The sequence below is a fragment of the Schistocerca serialis genome, chromosome 7 (assembly GCF_023864345.2).
Source record: "Schistocerca serialis cubense isolate TAMUIC-IGC-003099 chromosome 7, iqSchSeri2.2, whole genome shotgun sequence".
In the NCBI taxonomy this organism is placed as follows: Eukaryota; Metazoa; Arthropoda; class Insecta; order Orthoptera; family Acrididae; genus Schistocerca; species Schistocerca serialis.
The window spans coordinates 195444203-195463021 of record NC_064644.1 but is presented as its reverse complement, the minus strand read 5'-3'; the positions used below and the strand labels follow the sequence as shown (position 1 = coordinate 195463021).

The window sequence follows — 18819 nt, the reverse complement described above, 5'->3', positions numbered from 1 at the left end:
TCTTGCGACTCTGAATTCTGTCATGTCTGCCAGGTAAGGCCCCCAAATTCTGGAAAAATATTCTAGAATGGATCGTACTTGCCGTAATCTTTACAGATATATCCCTTTTTCCCCAGAATCCTTCCAGCTAATTCAAGTCTTCAATTCGCTATCTGTAATACTGCTTCTACGTGATAGTCCCTGTTCGTATCGCTTCCGAATATTGCCTCCGACGTCCTCCTACTTAGCTGAGTGGTTAACGCGTCTATCATGCAGTGAGCACGGGTTCGAGTCCCCACTGGGTCGGACACTTGCTCCGCTCGGGAAGTTGGTGTTGTGTTGTCCTCATCACCTTTCCATCATCATCGACACCGAACTCGTCCAATATGGCGTCAACTGAAAAGATTTGCAACTCGGCGGCTGGACTCTGCATGTGGGGACTCCTGGCCATCAGTGCCATACGATCATTACACTACTTATGTCATGTGTAGAAGATGTTCACCACAAATACTATAGCAGACTCACTATGTTATCCAGCGGAGCTTGATGAAGCAGACCAAGGTCAAAAAATTTTCACCCTCCAACACGCCATGATAAATAGCTCGTAAGTAATGCGTACAGAATCGTTTCGTTTGTGTAAAGATAGAATTTCTACAAGACGATTCATTAACATACGTGAAGCGGCGAATTAATCGAAATTGTGTCATTACTCTAGCATTTATATTACGTTACAGCCACTTAGTTGGTAATAACAGCTGCAGCACTCTGCTAAATATTTCCACACAATTTCGTTGTTTAATCGCAGTGTTTGTGAAAAAAAATCGGTAACTCAGAATACTGGTTTGAAAGTACACTGACTGTAGCAACCGCAGTAAGATCAGTGACAACTCATAACTCTGAAGCTGCACTTTAAACGGAATGTCTATAGAGTCTTACATACGTGATGAGTAATGTGAAAGCAACCATCTGAAAATGCTGTACAAGGTCATAAGCTAATTATCTTCGGAAACTTTTATTTACCGGTATATGCTTTCCAGAAGTAGTCTCCAAAGGCAAAGTGCCTTTCCGTGAACTGGAGCAGGATTTCACAGGGCCAGCAATTGCATCAACAACTTTCTGAATAATAAACGGATTTACAGTAGCTTAGAACTGATCGTCTTGGCCTGTACCAGGGGTATGTGCGAAATCTACCAGTCGGCCCGGGGCTGGGAATTGGGGGTTACCCAGTCACCTGTCACGTACAGGGTGTCCAGAAAAGGACTCCCTGATTTCAAAATTAATTATCTCGAAAACAAAGATCGATAGAGGAATGCAGTAAACGGTATGTTTATTGTGAAAGCTGTAAGAAGTTTATACAGCAGTTTGAAATAATAGTTACAAAAGCTGCCAACAGATGGCGCTGTAATCGCCATACGTAATGCCTAGTATAAATAGTGATCCGAAGCCCAGAGCGATCAGTTCCACTATTGAAACGCGACAGGAGGTTAGCGTACCGAAGGAAGAGATTAAAACCATGTACTCCATTGGACAACGCGTTTTTCTGGTGCTAGAGTACCACAGGATAGAAGAGAGTCCTACGGCAACAAGGCAAAGTTTTCAAACACGACTTAATGTTCCAAAAGGACCCGATGCGAAAACCATTCGTACGCTCTTCGCAAAATTTCAACGAAAAGGCAGCGTAACTGATGATCTAGTGGGGCATGTTAGCCGCAAGCAAACCGCAGTTACGCCTGAAAATATCGCCACAGTTTCTGGAATTATTCAGCGAAATCCAATGTCATCCGTCCGTAGAATTGCATCTGAGACTGGTTTGAAGCGTTCCAGCACGCAGAAAATACTGAGAAAGAGCCTACACATGTTTCCATTCAAAATTCAAACGCACCAGGCCATACTCGTACGAGCTGTCCAACAAAGGGTTGCCTTTGCTAATCAGATGCTCACAATGATTGACAGTGAAGAATTTGATGTTGGCTGCATCTGGTTTACAGATGAAGCACACTTCCATCTGAATGGATACGTGAATAAGCAGAACTGGCGATTTTGGGGTTCCGAAAAGCCATATTGGTGTGAAGCGAAACCCCTGTATTCTCTAAAGTTACTGTGTGGGCTGCAGTATGCAGCAGAGGCATTACTGGTCCTTTTTTTCATTCGAGAAACGGTCACTGGTGGACGTTACGTTGCAATTTTGGAACAATTTGTCGCTACACAGCAAGCGTTAGAGGATCGACCAGGTACTGAATGGTTTATGCAAGATGGAGCCCGACCACATCGGACCGAACAAGTGTTTCGCTTTCTAGAGGAATACTTCGGGAATCGAGTCACTGCTTTGGAATATCCCAAATTTACTGGTGCAGGCATGGATTGGATTCCATATTCGCCGGATTTGACTCCCTGTGACTTTTTTTGTGGGGCACAGTGAAAGACATGATCTACCCGAAGCATCCCGCCACGCCACGCCGGATCTCTGTGGCATGTGAATCCATTTCGATTGAGACACTACGAAATGTGATGGCGAATTTCATTCTTCGTTTGCGCCACCTCTGTAGTGCCAATAGTGAACATTTTGAAAACATTGTGATGTGATTGTTTGCAAAGATTGTTTTCATACGACTACACTGTTCTACAAAAAAAAAAAAACTTTTGTTCTATTTCTGATAAAAAATATTGTGATCCTAGTTGTATTTTGAGTGCTGAATTGAAAACTGTTTTTGGTTTTTTTCTGTCAGGGATAGTTTATGAGTAATCACAATTTTATTTCTCTTATCAGTTTCTGATGTAGTGCAGCAAACGTGAGGTGAAATTCGACAAACAAATGCACATTTTTATGATGTTATAAGTTCATCACATTTATGCAGGGTGGGATCTAACATATAACACAGTAACCTTTGTGTATACACTTTGAAGCATTTATTTGACATGAGAAATTACAGAAAATTGACAAACAATGAACCACTGCCTTGTATTGGACATCACTTTTTTTCTCTTGTATTGTTAATCTTTCTTCTCTCGAATGATATTCCAGCAATAATCTGCTAACATAGAAGGTACCCACTTCCCTTCATAGTGCCTTTCTATGGTAGAAATGTCTTTATGGAATCTTTCCCCATGTTCATCCGATACGTCACTACAACTCTCTGTGAAGTAGTCCAGATGAGAGTCCATCATATGTACTTTCAAAGACATATTGCACCCCAAATCCTGATATGCTTTGATCATATCCTTCACCATTGCTTTGTCGTTAGTAGCTCTTCTTCTTCTGAGGAAGTTTTCCGACACCATCTTGAAACAGTCCCATGCGGTTTTTTCTTTATCAGTTAAACATGCTTCAAAATTTGCATCTTTCTGCAGCTCCCTGATTTGTGGGTCCACAAATACACCTTCCTTTATTTTTGCAGCTGAAAGTCGGGGGAATTTGGTAGCTAGATATGCAAACCCACAGCCTGTTTGATCCATGGCCTTCACGAATTGTTTCATCAGGCCAAGTTTGATGTGAAGCGATGGAAGTAGTATACATTCAGGAGCTACCAGACTTTCACGTTGCACATTCTTTTTGCCAACTTTCCATCTTCGCCTAGGCCATTTCTTTTTCACGTAGTGTGAATTTCGGTCTCGACTATCCCACTCGCAAAGAAAACAGGCATACTTTGTGTAGCCTTGTTGCATTCCCAGTACCATAGCAATTACCTTGAAATCTGCACATATTTTCCATTTGTGTTCATTGTATTTTAATGAATTTAGCATCCTTTGTACAAATTCGTAATTCTCTTTTGTCAAACTAGTATAAGCTACTGGAACAGAGGGTATTTTATTTCCGTTATGGAGCAAAACACCCTTCAGACTTGTTTTCGATGCATCTATGAAATGTCTCCACTTCTGTGAAATATAAGTGAAGTTCAGCACTTTCATCAGGCCAGCAACGTCATTGCAAAATGCCAGTGCTTCGTCAGTTGAAAAATAAGAAATAAAGGCATGTTCTCTGTGCCTGAACACACTGATTTTAGTACTTTGGTGCAGTAGATTATACTCTTGTAATCTTGAACCAAGCGGCTGCGCCTTTTGTTTACTTAGTCCTAGATCACGTACTAAATCATTAAAATCTGACTGTGTTAACAAATGTGGTGATGACTCACTTGTGCAGTGATATAAAGAATCATCATCTGTAATTTCTTCAGTACTACTTATTTCAGTGTCACTTGAAATTTGACCTAGAGCTCTTGAAGGTACTGGAACGTTGTCGGAATGCTGCAATGGCATTCTCGCTGAAGGCAGATCTGGGTAAACAATGTGCCTCTTCGACTTTTTGTTTGTAAAACTCTGAATTTTTGTTAGACAGAAATAACAATCAGTAACATGGTCCTTAGGCTCCCTCCACACCATGGGAACAGCAAACAATGTCACATTCTCTTTATTTTTCCACCACTGAATTAGTTTGCAGTAACATGTAGCACAGCAGAAATGTGGTGCCCATTCTTTATCTTGGTCTCCTACCTCTACTCCAAAGTAATGTTTGTATGCTTTCTTTATGACTGAAGAAATTTTCTTTCTATTTCTGGCAAAAGTGAACTTCCCACAGATGTAGCAGAAGTTGACCGGCTTATATCGACATCCACGACGACGTGGCATTTCTGCAAATTTAAAAATACCACTTTGGTAATACACCTGTATTAAATTAATAGTAGGGAACTAGAGGAACGCTGATGTGTAAAAACAAGCAGTCGTTTTACCTTCAGCACTAGGCTCAATCAGTTTACACGCAGGAACTAAAAAATTCATCCGTGCTCGGAAATATGACAGACAGTTACTTGTCAGCCAAAACACCCATTCGTTAAGACTGACACAAATTGTGGCTAACACCACCGTTGTAAACTCGATGCACCTGCCCCTAGGAGGCCCGAAGCTTTACTGCCTAGGCAGCGACCGGCTGTCGCCGTTCGAGTTAGTGAGATGTTTCAGGTGGTCTTAATGTCATAGGTGTGGCAGGGGATAACCTAATGATGTCTGATTCTTCCCACCTGCTGTTGCACAAGAAATTATTATGTTCTATCACTACTGAATGCGGCAACATACCCGTATTTCTCTATAACGTATCTGTGTTTGCCATGAATTGTGTGAATATACATATGTATACATATTACATAAAAAGTGTCCCTGACAACGATATTTTGTTTACATATTTGAATTTCCCACGGTAAAATGGTCTAGAAGCACATACTTTAATATCAGAAATAGAACCCATGTCGAAAAGTGTTATTTCACTTATGTATGCTGATATGAGCTATACAGTGGCCAAGTACGAACCCGCCAGAGGGCGGCGAGACCGCTGGAAGGCGGGGAGGGGGGGAGTTAAGCGGTGAGAACGTAGTTAAAATATATCTGCCAAAACCGTGTTCATTATTTTACACACGCAAATTTGTCGCGCTGTAGCGTCCAGCGAGCGGATCAGGATTAGACCTCACGCTCATTCCCACCTTTTTAATAGGCTCTTCCAACTCGTTTTCAATGTGCCTGAAATTACAAACTGAAATATTTTCTGGTGACACTCTGAAAAAGGGCGAGGAAACCCTGATAAATAACGAGACTGAAGAAGTATGCACTATAAGAAACTACTATCGAGCCCTGCGAGACACTAACACGCTATGTATCTTATGCTACTCAATCGCGACAATGTAGCTATGAGCAAAGGCTTAAACAGAGATGGTAGAATGTAGTATGCTTACATTGCTACTTTATACGTAAATAAAATGACTAAATGTACAAGTACGTTTAAGGAACGCACATTTGCGGTAACAGGTATGTGAGATTTGAATCTGCATTTGTGATATTACGAAACACGTGTGTTAACAGTGAAGGAAACGAGAATGTTTCTGAAGTGACCACAAGCCCTAGTGTATCCAAAAGAAAAGTAACATTAGAAGCGCTCGACAATGATAGAGGTAATGATATTGTGGGCAATGTCATTATTGATCTGTAAATCTTTGCTCAAGTTCTTTCTGAAACTGTCTTGCGCGCTTTGTGGTGGTGAAGTTAAACTTCATGAGGATATTGGAGCAATGGTAAATGCTGCTGTAAATTAATTATTAAATTTGCGTGAACGCTGCAGAAGTAAGACGACACACGGGTGTGATGCAGAGGCTTGTAATGAGTCCGGTGGTGCGGGGCGTCACCTTGAGGGCCTCTCCTGTGGCGGCGAGGCGCCACCTGGTGTCCACTGGCTGTGCGGACGCCGCGGGGCCGGGTCAAGGCCGACCAGCTGCCCGTCCCAGCCCATGATCTGCTCGCGGCGCGAGTCCGAGCAAGGCGCGCCATTGCATTCAGAGGCTGCGAATCCTACAGGAAAGCCCGTGTCGCTAGCCTCTACCGTCGGAATCCGAACAGCATTGCCACGATCACCGTTCAAGTTTTCTCCAACGATGCCTCTACTGCATTAACTGAAATGTGACATTATCATCGTTTTAAAATTTGTCGTTTATTAACAGATGTACAGGGTTATTACAAATGACTGAAGCGTTTTCACAGCTCTACAATAACTTTATTATTTGAGATATTTTCACAATGCTTTGCACACACATACAAAAACTCAAAAGGTTTTTTAGGCATTCACAAATGTTCGATATGTGCCCTTTTAGTGATTCGGCAGACATCAAGCCGATAATAAAGTTCCTCCCACACTCGGCGCAGCATGTCCCCATCAATGAGTTCGAAAGCATCGTTGATGCGAGCTCGCAGTTCTGGCACGTTTCTTGGTAGATGAGGTTTAAACACTGAATCTTTCACATAACCCCACAGAAAGAAATCACATGGGGTTAAGTCGGGAGAGCGTGGAGGCCATTACATGAATTGCTGGTCATGATCTCCACCACGACCGATCCATCGGTTTTCCAATCTCCTGTTTAAGAAATGCCGAACATCACGATGGAAGTGCAGTGGAGCACCATCCTGTTGAAAGATGAAGTCGGCGCTGTCGGTCTCCAGTTGTGGCATGAGCCAATTTTCCAGCATGTCCAGATACACGTGTCCTGTAACGTTTTTTTCGCAGAAGAAAAAGGGGCCGTAAACTTTAAACCGTGAGATTGCGCAAAACACGTTAACTTTTGGTGAATTGCGAATTTGCTGCACGAATGCGTGAGCATTCTCTACCGCCCAGATTCGCACATTGTGTCTGTTCACTTCACCATTAAGAAAAAATGTTGCTTCATCACTGAAAACAAGTTTCGCACTGAATGCATCCTCTTCCGTGAGCTGTTGCAACCGCGCCGAAAATTCAAAGCGTTTGACTTTGTCATCGGGTGTCTGGGCTTGTAGCAATTGTAAACGGTAAGGCTTCTGCTTTAGCCTTTTCCGTAAGATTTTCCAAACCGTCGGCTGTGGTACGTTTAGCTCCCTGCTTGCTTTATTCGTCGACTTCCGTGGGCTACGCGTGAAACTTGCCCGCACGCGTTCAACCGTTTCTTCGCTCACTGCAGGCCGACCTGTTGATTTCCCCTTACAGAGGCATCCAGAAGCTTTAAACTGCTCATACCATCGCCGAATGGAGTTAGCAGTTGGTGGATCTTTGTTGAACTTCGTCCTGAAGTGTCGTTGCACTGTTATGACTGACTGATGTGAGTGTATTTCAAGCACGACATACGCTTTCTCGGCTCCTGTCGCCATTTTGTCTCACTGCGCTCTCGAGCGCTCTGGCGGCAGAAACATGAAGCGCGGCTTCAGCCGAACAAAACTTTATGAGTTTTTCTACGTATCTGTAGTGTGTCGTGACCATATGTCAATGAATGGAGCTACAGTGAATTTATGAAATCGCTTCAATCATCTGTAATAGCCCTGTATATACGCACCGCAACCAGTCACACACTTCATAGATAATCAATCTCGTTGCTGTGCTGTTCAGTCTGACGACTAGTTTAATACAGCTTTCCAGGTTGGTCTATCCTGTGCAAGCCTCCTAATCCCTGCATAGCTACAAATTTTACATCCCCCACCCACAATGATTCTCACCATTATCAAACTGACGATTCCTTGATGCCTCTGGCGGAGTTCTTTCATCCCAGCCTCTCTCTCAGTCAGGTTATGCCACAAATTTCTTTTTTCTCGAATTCAGTTCAATTCTTCCTCATTAGTTATTCGATCCAGCTGAAGCATTAAATGGACAAACCCAGGTCATTTTAAGTAAATTTAATGCCGCAAAAAAAAAGCACAAAAATGCCAACCTATTCATTTATTTTCTGTAACTAACTTCAAATCTAAATAACTTATGTCAATTTTGTGAAATGTAATTGTTATTTCATAAATAATGTTTCAAAGGCATAGCGGCAGTCAGCATGCGGCTCACTGCGATCGATTATATTACTTTTTTGTTTTAGAAAGTCAGTGAAGAGCATACCTGCTAGAATCTCTCTCTCTCTCTCTCTCTCTCTCTCTCTCTCTCTCTCTCTCATCTATCTCTCGTGTGTTAGCTTTTATACTGACAGGACGCACTATAGCTGCGATCCTTGCATATCAGTAACTAATCTCTCTTTTGTGCAGATAAATCTGATTTATTGTATGTCATGTATTAGCTTGAGAACCATTTGCAATTAAATTTATGTAAATTATTTAAGTCTCATGAGTTCTCACTTTAACAGTGTTCCTAATAGATACAAGATACATAAAATGTCTTAATGTTTTGTTGTTACAGCCAACAACCAATACGATCTTAACGGATCGTGGCGTGCAGACGCAATGGCCGAATACAATTAGTTTTGTGGATTTTATTCACTTGCAGCTTGCTACAGCGTTCCTGAAATTAACTGCCCATCATCACGAAGCGTTTTGCAAACTTGAATGCAAGCGAGAAACTTTCAATGATGTGGCCACAGTCTCCAAGCTAATTCCATTTCGCCCGTAAATAACAGATATCGGTCCCGCAAAATTGATGGTCGAGTTAAAAGATGTAACCTTCTCTAAATTTTACTGCATTTTTCTAGAAGTCAATTTGGCCACTACCCAAAATGCATCCACCATCAACAATGATCGTCTGCCCCAGTTAATTTAACAGTTTTCTTTCCAGTGATTAATTTCAGTTTCTACAAATGGTTCAAATGGCTCTGAGCACTATGGGACTCAACATCTTAGGTCATCAGTCCCCTAGAACTTAGAACTACTTAAACCTAACTAACCTAAGGACATCACACAACACCCAGCCATCACGAGGCAGAGAAAATCCCTGACCCCGCCGGGAATCGAACCCGGGAACCCGTGCGTGGGAAGCGAGAACGCTACCGCACGACCACGAGATGCGGGCTCAGTTTCTACTTAAAACCAAATTTTAGTAATCTTGCGTGAGCAGATGCGTCACATCCAACTAATCTTAAGCGTTCTTCTGTAGCACCACATTTCAAAAGTTTCTATTCTTCCAGACGTTCATTAGGACGACACACCAACTATGGCCCATCATGAGCGCCATTGGATCACCGACGTAACTGACTTGCGAAACATCTGGTCTGCCTCCTTACTGTACGCACCGCCGCCCCATGCAGATATGCATTTGTTGTGATCCACATTTCATGTAATTTTTGGGAGATTCACTGAAGCTGCAGTGTTCATCTCTGGCCCGCTAATATAGAAAGGGACGCAACATCAGCTATACTATATCCCCCTACATACCGCTCCCAAGGTTTTATTGAGCATAAGATTAGATAAATTACAGCAGCACGCACAGAGGCATTTAAACAATCGTTATTCCCGTGCTCCACACTTGAATGGAACGGGAAATACCACTATGAATTGGTACCGTGGGACGTACGCTCCGCCACGGACTTCAGTGATTTGCAGGGTATAGATGCAGATGTAGATATCAAGAATAATATCAGGACGACACGAAGAAGTTTGCATTTTTGGTGTTCTGTGGCACAGTAACACGAAAGATTAGCCTTCTCGTACAGAGGCATAAAGCCGATTCAGTCTTCAGGCCCCTAGCAAAAATTCAACACATGAAGCCGAGAAAGAACGAGAGGCATCTACAGCGTACCGTGTGGCTGTGGACGGTTCATCGTTGGACAGACGGTGCGCATTGCCGAACAACGGCATACAGGACATGAGAGGTGTTTCCGTCTACGGTATCGTGATAAATCAGCGGTAGCAGAGCATGCTCTGCAAACGGACATTAATTGCATTCCACGGAACATCTATTATTAAAAAACTGAATGGCTTCTGGGATAGTTTCAGAAAAGAAGCGTTCGAGATAGAATTCTCTGCAAACCCATAAATTAATGAAGACAGCGGTCTGCAATTCACGCTACTTGGGACCCAGTCATTGTAACGTTTAAGTTTACCCAGAGGGTTGCGAGATTAAAACATTACCTTACATGGCGCTGGGCTGATCACCAGTGATGTCACAGGCGGTGGCTCCGCTATACAAGGACGGCAGCAGCAACCTCAGGACAGTTACCGCTTGAAAATGCCGAGGAGACTTGCTCGAAAGTCGCAGATTAATACCGTCTGATGCGGATGGAAGGACTTGTCACCTTCTTCATGAAGCCCAAGCGTATTTCTCCTGTCTCATAGCTTGCGTACCAGCCTTCCTTTATCTGCATAGGACTGTGTTGTTATCTGATGTATAAATTGTTCATAAAGCTACTACAATTTTTTCCAAAAGTTTCATATAAATAACACCTATCATTCCTCTGCTCGTGTATGCTTCTAGAATCCTGTATTTGCCCTCTAGCTATCATTGCTTAGCCATTCAGTATTTTCTGTCAATCTAATTTTTTCAGTATCTGTATCTACTTCGTTTGCTACATTTTTATACATTACTTTTCGTCAGTTAAATTCAACATCTCTTATCTTATCCACAGATTTCTACTAGACTCTTTTTGCTGATTTGATCCTCTGCTACCTTCACTAATTCGTATCTCCAGGTTACCCATTAGTTTTGTATTGTAGACTTATACCTTTCCTTTGTTTGTCAATTGTTGCCTCATACTCTCCAACGAACTCTCGACATCCTCTGATTCTTTGGCCTAATCCAGGTCCCATCTCTCTAGTCTCCTGTGTTCTTTTGACATTAAAGCATTAGTAACGCGTTTTAAGTCGCTAGTGCTCACCGTCAGGCTTGAAGCCATAAAATCATTTAAATATTATTTACGCTACTAATACTGTTATCGTAATTTGCTTATTTGCCTGGGTCTTCATTAGGTACGGAACATATGCCTCACTACACAAAACAGAAACATTCGGTGTATTCACTGACAAAACGCATACTGGCATGTCAATATTTTTGGTGGCTTATTATATACACGCATATGCTCCTGCGGTGGTCAAACATCTTTCTTCCTTTTTATAACACTTTCCTGCACTATCTAAAGTTTCAGTTAGCACGGTTTCTACTTCTGTGTAGGGAGGTGTATGTTTCGGATCTAATATCCTGGCATAAAATTTTTGTGATTTGTATGCACTGACACCAAACATTAAATTTAGTGGCACTACGTATCCTCCGCGAAGCACTGTGCAGTAGTTAGTTGAGTATATATGTAGATCTATGTTGACCGAACTCATCAGACGATAAGGACTCAGTTTGATACCGTAGAGCAGTCGCACATTTATACGCCACGACAAATACAGTAGTGCCTTAGCCACGCGATTAGTCCAGTTTGCTTTGTGTCTATGTAGAATACGCGTAGTACGACCCACAACAGTGTGTCAATTTGTTCGTCTACCGCAATTCCATGATGTGCGCGATGACGTTTTACGATTTTAGACAGGGTGACAGTCTCTCATCTGTCTGATACTGACAAGACTCGTAAATAACCTTCTAGTACCACATATTCTTGACGTTCAGATGTCACACATCGCAGATATCTTCGAAAGCATAGCTAATCGTGTGGTAGACACACAGAAAAGGTATCGGGAACTGTTAACACACAATCAGTTTCTGGAAACACAACACTGGAATCGTGCTTTTGGCTAATTTTATAAATTATCTTCAATGTTCCCATTACTGTTACTGACATGTCGAGAACGTCAAGAGTTCAGACGTTCCAAAACCAGAATTATAATGCGCTAAAATAGTACACGACCACTGATAATAATTAAAGCTGGGAATGTAAACGAATCGAGGAGATACGTACACTGCATTATTTACGCATCACCCAAATCATCGGGCCCACCTATCAGTTTGATGCAGAAGCCGTGTAAGCGTTCAAAATTTGTTAAATAAAGTTCTGCAAAATTTGTCAGTGAACAGCAACTACAGTACTGTTAAACACTGCAAATGTACAGATAAAAGAAAACTTGAACGCTACCAAATATATGAAATTTTTGAAGCTAGTGTTAATGTCCATAGTTAAGAGGCACCAACAACTGCCACCGCCATATTTTTTTATGCAAATCAAACTTTTCCGAGACACTTTGCCGCAGCCCATTCTTTCTTCGTTACGTGCGGGGAGGACAGTTGTTTCTACGTCACGACAGGCCATTCGAAAACAGCGTTTAGTCACCAACGTATTGTTCATTGTCTGGCTATCTCTGACAAAGAACGATTCAATTTCACGTGATGAAGAAAAAGGAAGACTTTCTGGAGTAGAAGACGTGCATTTCACAACGAAGGAATTCACATTGCATCGCCCATCGCCACAATCATCAAATCCCCCAAACTCACTCCCCTCGTACGCACAGTTAACATCTATGATTTTTTGATTTTTCAACTGCGACCCTAAAGGAACGAAACTCGCTAATAGTTAACAAAATGCGGTGTTCACTGGCCAAACCTAGGCTTAGAGGGAACGTTGGCGCTCACGGAAGTACGCTTAAGATGTACCTATTCGAGAATTTTTGTTTGTGCTCATAACGAAACAAGCGTTAATTTGGAAGGGTTGTGATGAATTTACGCTTGTCTCTACTACACATTTAAGCAGTTTGCAATTGAACGCAGCAAATACTCACGGTTTGCGATTTGTTTCCACAGTAACGACGTTAAGCGGTAATTCCGACACAATCGAGTTTTTACCATTTCGCTTTTTGGCAAAGCACTTAACCACCTGATAAACTATTGCATCGGACGCTATCTCGTTTACGACACGTTGTGGCGTAACGTGCACATGTGGATATTGGCAGAAAGTTTGCACTGCAGGTTTGAGGACTGTGTTCCTTCTGAGGCGCACAGATTACGTGCTAGAGCGAACTGGTCAAACGAGATTTTTAGCTTCACTGTAAATTAACATTAGCTGCGACAAACAACTCGCGTAGTTGCAGCATTAGTGTGGTGCAGCACAGCACGACTGGTGTGACCGAATGCCCTAAAATAGACCGGTAAGTAGTCGTCCTCTCGCTGTGTCACGCTTTGCGTAACAGCACCGCACCTGCATCTTCCCGCTGGTACCTACCCGTAGGGGCTCGGCTGTGGATTGCCCCAAAGACAAAAACGGCTACTCCCAATTGTTGGTAAACCCAGGTGCGGCTCCAGGGTTCGGATCTCGGGGGACATAGTTCTTCACCGTTTCCCCCGCCCCCTCCCTTTACGTAACAGATGCAAAAAGTAATTTATTTAGCCGTCACCTCCACATTTAAGGTGACACAGATGCCTAGGGTTTTAATAACAGAACAAAACATACAAAACATTTCAATGTAATCATAATAAGTTGTTTACTCTGTGATTAGTACAGTGCTTTTTCTTTGGAAGGATGGGGGAGAGAGACGGAGAGAGAGAGAGAGAGAGAGAGAGAGAGAGAGAGAGAGAGAGAGAGAGAGAGATGGGGGTGGAGGCCACATTACGCATGACCAACCCTTTGGATCATTCGCGTCTGAGTACACCCGTCCGTATGACATTTATATTAATGCTTATATTAATGTCGTCAAAATATCATGCAGATTGCATTCAATGTTATTTCGAGAGCGATCTGAGCCATACGAAACACAAATGTTCGCGACATTGATACCTGCAGACTATGAGGAAGATAATTGCTAGCAAGTGACCTACGTGGTACCATTACATGACTTATAAATAACTACTACTACACAAAAATGAATACTTGTACCAAACAGCATGTAGTGAACAGTCTACAGAGCCTACCGGTTTATTGGAAGCGAAAAAAATGAACGAAGACCCTAATGTCTAGTCGACGTCGAGGTCATTAGAGACTGAGCACGAAAAATTCATCTCGGTATTCACCTTAAGCTATTTTGGGAGAAATCACGGAAAACTTATGCCGTCTTACAACTATGAGCCAGGTGTCATACCGTTATGCTACTTTAATAGGCCATTCGAAACGAGAGGACCACCATAAAATATTTCACACTTTTACCCACGATTATGTTTTGGACGGCCACGATCCTATCAATATCTGCACCCAGTGGGCGCATACTTTTTCACGTCCGTTTCATCCGTGTATGATAACTCTACGCGTTCAGTTTACATACTCATACTTACAATTAGAGATGGCACACACATCAGACTCGTTCGTTACTATGGACCTTGGCAGTTATTTTGGGAGAGGGGTTGTGAGAAACTCGTGGCTCGAATGAATGATCTCATGAATGAGGTGAACTCAAGTACATTCAGAGTGGAAGCGAAAGCGGCGAAGTGTGATAATGAATGGCCTGCAATATTAAGTACTAAAATATTATGCTGATCATTCTGGTATTCGTCCCAAGCTGAAACTTGCTAGTCCCTTCGGTAATAACAACATTCGGAAAATAAAAAGTTGTGACACGTGACCGAGTCCGCTCACCACCACGGCCGATCGACCACTAGCACTGGTAATCATCCGCTTCTGTTTGGCGGCAGCTACTATCCAATACTGCTTATCCGTGAGACCTTAAAATGTGTGACAAAATTGACGATCCCGCCAAGTGTGTGGTGCGCAGTTATATCCGCTTTTTAAACGCGCGGGAAGTCCGACCTATCGAAATTTATGGACAGATAAATAAGGTTTACGGTAATGTGATGAACGAGGCGTCAGTTCAGTTCACAAGTGGTGTATCACGTTCTATGGCGGACAGAAGAATGTGCACAGCTGAGATCGCTCCGGCCAGCCATCGGTAGTGACTGACGAACTCAAAGCAAAGATTGAAACAAAAATCCAAGAACATAAGCGTTTCACTATTAATGGACAACAGCGGCCTCTTGTCAGACGCCTCAACGACTTCGCCGCGCCATTAAAAGGTAGTGGCGTTTGATGCTGACCAGTGGAGTGATCCTCCATCACGATAATACTCGTCCGTATGCAGCGGTAATGAGACAGGAGTGGTTTCAGTGGGAAATGTTTCAACATCCGTCACATAGTCCGCACTTAGCCCCAGGTGATTCTCACTAATTCATAAAATTGAAAGATTTTTGTGTGGATAGCGCTACGGAAGTGATGATGAACTTAAAGAAGCCGTTACTCAGTGGATCAACAACGTGGTGGCAACTGAGTATGCAGAAGCATAGACAAGCCGGTACAACAATATGGCACGCTCCTAAATTTGAACTGTGACTAAGCAGAAAAATAACTTGGTTTCAAATTATATGTAAAATACAGTTTCGTTTAATTATATCAAATACAAATTTCTGTACAAAGTAAAGTTCTTTGCTTTCCGAATTACCCTCGTATTTTTCAAATTTATCAGTAAAATCAAATCAAAACTTAAAAAAATCATCGAAATTTATTCTACATTCCAGCGTCCATTTTAACTTTTTTAACGCTATATCTGGTGACATTTCCGAACCTTCGTTCGTTATAGAGCTTTTCAGTTCTATATGGAACCGACGGAAGTTAAATAAGACGATGAGTGAAAGAAATGTCTTACATCAGTTTTCGTAATTGCAGCACTACACTGCTGAGAAACAATAAGAGATGTGAAAGTAAACCCAGGGCTTTCGTTTCAGATCAGCAAAAAATACTTCATCAAAATCCAAGAACAATGACTTTGGCACTTCTTTCATCTGACATTAAAGGACGCAAATACCTATATAATTTTATTACCGATAGCTTGAAATTATTCCAGCGGGAACCGACCCCAGCTTACTCCGGGTCTGTTTACTTAAATGGTATGATCGGCTCTACCAATAACGCTAACATACTGTCAATCTTTCACTGTTTTCCGCATACCCACAATCTGGGCAGCAGGACTGCTCTCTTATCTTCACTGCTTCTACGAATATGATTACGCTCTTTACTATAGAAACAAATCATCTTCAAAGTCTCTGCTAAGCCTGTGCGACTTCGTCGAAATCAGTGCTTAATTGTGCAGCAGCTCAGTTTTTCAAACGAAATACAATTAACAACTAAATTATCTCATATTTTTATCGATCTTGCACGTAAAACTTCACACTGACCAGATGAATGCAAAACAAAATGTGCAGATCGTATCCGTTTGAAAATTCTGACAGCAGTGTTGACAGAAGTGTCGTCGTAAAGACTGAATACCCTATTGAAACTGCCGTCTAACGGACAATGAGTGCGACGCCTTGAACTAAACGTATCGCGCATCAGCTAGACGGAGCAACTGAGTAACAAACGATATCGCCTTAATTCTCAAGTTTCTGTGAGCATGTGCCATGGCAAAAGCTCTCAATTACACTATTGTCGCAGTATCTTAACCTGCAACCATCGCGAACACCGACCTAGCACAGACACAACCAAAACATACCCTAAATTATATTGGAATGATCTAGCATGGGGAACACTACCAAATGGTCCCATTCGATTTTCGCCATACTTGTCGCTACCCCGACATCGATTTCCTAAATTAGTATGATGAAAAAATATTGTCTTTGAAAATTATAAGATTTCACAGTATTTTTAATTACAAAATATTTATTGCTTAGTAAAGATTTTGGCCGGCAGGTGAATGCGTTGCGTAGTAGAAATGTAGTCATAAACCCGCTAGTTCCAATCTCGCCAGGAGTATAAATTTTTTTTTATTTGAATTCCACATTCATTAATAAGTTAAAGTGTTACTTAACAAATTTGAATCATAAGTTTTGTAACAATGAATTCTTTTTATTTTGAACTAACATTCGCGCGAAAATTTGGTGCAAAAATGTGGAACAAAAAATACAAATTTTCGTTTAAAATTTCTAGAAATTATATTAATAGAAAGGCATTTCGCATATCTGTATCACACGGCAATTTACTTTCACAAAATCAGTAGTTAAAAAGAGAAATCGTCACTTTTATTAAAGAACTAGGAACTAGCTGAGAAACCAGGCGTTGCACGGGTACTTATCTATAGCCTACCTGAGGCTTCAGACGTGTGGAATTTATTTCATGAGTTGCAAAGCTTTTCTGTACATAATGTTTGAGGTAATATGATCGGGGCATAACCTGTTTGCTTGTTTGCTTTACTAACAAGGGAAAGAGCAACGTAGATCTGACTGTGCGAAAAGCAACTAACAACCGCGCACTCAACACTCAGCGTCTGGCGTTGTGCTTTGTTGATGGTCGTGGCATGACATAATCTCACTGGGAACTGTAGAGTTTAAAGCGAAATTGAAAATTGTTAGGGGATAAGTGGGATTCGTGATATAAAAACTCGTTCGCAAACACCACTTTCTCTCAGAATTTCTATGATATAACGTTAGAGTGACGTAACTTCAAGCCTCTATGAGTTAAGGGTTCTGAGAAGCGAGATAACGCAAGACGCTTTCGATCAGAGTCATTTCACGCCACCCTTTCGGAAGGCGTTTCCAAAGAGCTGGTTAGAACTTTATTTTCTCGAGTCATAGGGAGTCTCGCCTCACGATCTTCACTGGATTCTTGAAACCGTATACTCCTCAGTCTTGAGCCATTCTGGTTTATTCAAGAAGACTACACTGTTTTCTAGGCATTTTTTCGAAAACCACACGAAATCAAAATTTAATGATTAGGGACCCAAATCAGAAAGTAAACTGAGCAAATTCGTTATTCCTAGCAAATAATATAAATAAAACCTCTCGGAAGACGCACAGCTATGTCGTCAAGTTTTTAATACATAAAACGAAATCAGTAAATCCGTATATCCTAGCCAAGTAAATTCGCTGTTACGTTGTACTCATACAGATAAGACTGCGATGATTAATTCTGCCACTGACGTTAACTTGAGAAAATGCATCTGTCACTGAGTTTTATATATATAAAAACTAACAGCACGATCTACTGGTTCTTTATTGTACTGAGCCATGATGATTAAACATCTAAACTACTACGCTGAGCAGACAATTTTACATGAAACATTAAAGCGTTATCTTTTTTTCCATATTCCGATCTTGATGAAATAACGCCTACACGCTGCCCTACGCAACGCTCAAGTTACCTGTGAGAACCTCACGAAAATTCGTCAAGTAGCTTTGGAGATTAACATGTTCAAGCAGACAGACACGACGGTAGTAAATTTTATTATTACAAATTATCGTTCACTATTTGCTACTTAAAATTTCCATTTGTTGGTATTCCAGTTGCTGTGTGTTTATTTATCGATTGTCATTTTTAATTTATAGTTCACTGTGACCGAGCGGTTCTAGGCGCTTCAGTTCGGAACCGCGCTTCTGCTACGGTCGCAGGTTAGAATCCTGCCTCGGGCATGGATGTGTATTATGTCCTTAGTTTAGTTAGGTGTAAGTAGTTCTAAGTCTAGGGGACTGATGACCTCAGATGTTAAGTCCCATAGTGCTTAGAGCCATTTGTAGTTCACTGTTGCTATTTAAATTTACATACTGTCATTTGGAGATAGTGACTGGAGCCGTCGACGCTACAAAATGAAGTGCCAAGTGAAGAAATCGGAACATTTCCGACGTCGCCAAGCGGAGAAATCGGAACATTTCCGACGTATTCTTCTGTTTTGAGTTAAATAGAGGGGACGCACCCAGAAAGATTTGCGCGGTGAGTGGGGTTATTGCCACTCCACAGA

General features: G+C 41.8%; 1 protein-coding gene across 2 annotated transcripts in view; it reads right to left on the bottom strand.

Annotated features, from left to right (window-relative positions):
* The window catches only part of LOC126412584 (protein kinase C and casein kinase substrate in neurons protein 1-like), a 548284-nt gene that overhangs the window by 442259 nt on the left and 87206 nt on the right, over nt 1-18819 (bottom strand). The gene's annotated exons all lie outside the window — the stretch shown is intronic.